The following is a 3,550-nucleotide window of genomic DNA, read 5'->3' on the forward strand; positions in this document are numbered from 1 at the left end:
CCTTATTCTAGCTAGTTTTTTTTTTGGGGTAAGCTAGAGTTGGTTATTCGGGCTTTTGCTGCAAGTTAACATCAAATTTGACGGTCCACAAACCCAAACTGTTATTTAGATTAATATTATTGCTAAAACAGTGGTTGGCTGTTGGATGAAACGTCGACATGTAACGTTTGCAGCTTGTCTACTGCATTCAGTGTTTTTACATAATCTTACACACTTACTGAACTTAATTGTGTTACATAAGTGAATGTGGTATGACAAAACTATGTATTTGAGTGTTACATATGAAAACTAAGTGTAAATGCAACAGATAGAATATGAGGACTGTGATAACCACCAACAAGCTAAAATAAAGTTGTTTCCCCTTGTGGTTAAATAAACTGTACATCACCCTCACACAAAGCTGCCACTTAAATAATGAACATAGTAGCCATAACACTGTTCACAAACCTGTGGGCCTTGTCAATCTTCCCCAGACTGGCAGCAGCCTTCCACCTGCGACTCTGGGTGGTGCAAGAGGAGGTTATCATGTCTGGATGCTGTAGGTGAAGGTGGTGCAGGTCCTCCTATTTTGCTGTGATGAGGTTGACACTTGTGACATCTCCCAGGTCATTCCCACCACAGAGGATGAGGAGGACATCTGGAACTGCTCTGGCTCATGAAGACTGGATGAAGAAGGGGAGAAGGCTCTCCCACCTCAGTACCAATGGATGTAGATATCATCAACACCAAGGCTCTCTGTAGCTCTCTCAGCACCACGCCGGACGTAGCTGTCTGCAGTAATCCAGACAGTGGCTGTATGGAAAAAACAACAACATTGTTATTGTGAGGAACGTATCATATTGTAGGCTACAGAGAAAAATAACAAAAGAAACAGCATGTATTAGATGAGCTCCACACTGTTATCTGAAATCTATTCCTTTAGTTTAGATGTAAAAAAAAAAAAAAAAAAAGTCTGCTGTATTGTTTTACATTAAAAAGCAACAGAAAAGTAACTTTTACTCACTTCTGTGGCTTTGTGTGGGTGAACATGAAGTGATGCAGCACTCAGTATTGTTACCTTTTTCTAAAATAAAGCTTTAGCCTTTTCTAAATAAGCTTATTTTATCTGCTAGCTTTTGAGCTATCAGCACACCAATACGTCTGACGTGCTAACCACCGCATTACTGCAGTTATACTAACCACACATTTAAATATTAACTTATACATGATAACACTAACTTAAGCTAACGCTACTATAATGTTACAAGGTTAATGTTACTCCTCTTATATGTAATATTTGTCAAATGTGGGCATGTATGCAATTAGCTAACATCACTAACATTACTTTAATACTTACCTCTAAAGTTTACCTCGAATTATGGAAGCTAACTTTGTTAGCGGCAACTTAGCACTTCAAGCCTCTGGCTCCACCTTGCTCCTCCACAGCTCCAACCTCTCGCCCAAAAATTTGCATGTCTGGCTCCAAATATCCAAGATGGCGACGGCCAAAATGCCGAACTCAAGGCTTCAAAATGGCAGTCCATAAGCCAATGGGTGACATCACGATGGCGGCCACCATTGTTTTTACAGTCTATGCTGAAAACCAGTGTTTTGTGATGCCCCTACAAAACACTGGTTTACAGTCTATGCTGAAAACCAGTGTTTTGTAGGGGCGTCACAATACACGCATTCGTATTGAACCGTTCAGTTTTGGCTTGGTACGCAGTCGTTGAACTCATGCTACTAGCCTAACCTTCATTTGGAAAACAAAATAAAGTAAAATTGAGTATTGGGTGAGGATAAATCATAAGGTTCTCATGAGGTGTTCAAGACAATCTTATTAAATGTATTTCTTGGGCATGAAACTTACATAAATACAGCTGTTTGAAGGAGAAATTTATTGATGTTTTCACAGCAACATAAAATAGATATTGGAGAAGGAATTATGATATGTAATATATGTAGTAAAAAGGCTTTTGAAGCAGTTTTTTTAAAAGATGTTCATATGAAAGGTTAGATAGATAGATAGATAGATAGATAGATAGATAGATAGATAGATAGATAGATAGATAGAACTTTAATAATCCTTTACAGGAAATTAAAAAAATGTCACGGCAGCTTAGTTACAAACAACACATAACATTCAAACCACAGAGTTACAAGTAAATATATCAAAGGTTGTTTGATAAATGTGTATGATTAAATTTGGTAGTGTAATGCAACTTATTTTTTATAATGAGCTGTTTTTGTTTTATGTGCTGGTAAGAAGACACCCCAAAAGATGGATTACTCAGGTATAGTTTCATCATTGTTCCAAGTCAAAAAAGATCATACTTCATGGTGTTAGTTTGAATAAATAGCCTAGATTAATTAAAATAACACAAAATGTAAAACAAAAAAGAAAAGAAAAAATTAAAAATCAAGGAACTTTGTCTGCCATTTTGTCTTTTTTAATGTATTGAAAACGTATCGCACCATCTCTTTGTCATCCCCAGTCTCTCCTACTGAATATCCAAATCTGTTGTCTTTTATGATACTGTAAAAGACTGAGGCAGAATGTAAAAAAGGATATGTACGTTTTAATATCACCTTTTTACTCCACTTTTCTTCCCGCTTCAAAAACAAACACACACCTTGTCTGGTCTTTCTCTCGAAAATCCAGCTGTTCCACTTCGTGCTCCCCTTAGAGGCCTGGAGAACTTACATTGTGTTGACTGGGATGCAGTATTTTTCTGTACTGAGAAATGCATTTGTTTTCAGAGTTTGTGTGTTTTTGACTTTGCATCGTTTCTGTCTTTGCAGCATGTTTGCTGGTCTTGGCTTTCTGAAGCATTTGTTTGTTTTTGTTTTTCATTTGGAGCACATTTCTCTGGTATTTTTTTCTTGTTTTTCAGATATATTGTTGAATTGGCATAGTTTCTGAAGCTGCAGCACGTTTTTCTAATGGAAATGTTTTTGGCGGTTGTTGTGTGTTCGCCCTTGTTAGCCACCCTAGCTTTGGGACGATCATTGACAGTGAACTGGAGATGACTGCAGCAGTGACTGTCCAGCTTGCTGTACCAGAATGTTCTGGATAACATCAGGATACTTCCTGTGATTGCTGAAGAAAACCAGACCGGATGTTTTTCCACTAAATGTTCCACTAAGTTATGGGCCTTTTAATTGTGTGGTCAGCATTGGTGTTGCATATAAGGTTATGTCGTATTAACCGTGACTATGGTTAAATCAGCTGAAGACATTCATAATTTCAAGCAGGCTGTACAACCCTTTCTACACCTGGCTGATTGGAGGCACCACAGACTGAACTGTAATCAGTTTTACTTCAGATTTTCAAACCCGCAAATCATGGCAGCCTTTCACAATTTGTCTGTTTCTCTAAAAATCTCCACCAGTGTAATGTTTGAATAAGTCAGAGGTGCGAAACAGGCCAGGCAGCTGCTGAGTCATGCTCCATATTATATTGATGCAAAGGTCTTTAACAAGGTTCCCTTTGGAGAGTCGATGAGTCACATTATTATCTAACTGTTGACTGATTGATCTTTCTCCACCTGTATGAGTGGGCTGAGACAAT

Source organism: Epinephelus moara, chromosome 24, assembly GCF_006386435.1.
Source record: "Epinephelus moara isolate mb chromosome 24, YSFRI_EMoa_1.0, whole genome shotgun sequence".
Classification (NCBI taxonomy): domain Eukaryota; kingdom Metazoa; phylum Chordata; class Actinopteri; order Perciformes; family Serranidae; genus Epinephelus; species Epinephelus moara.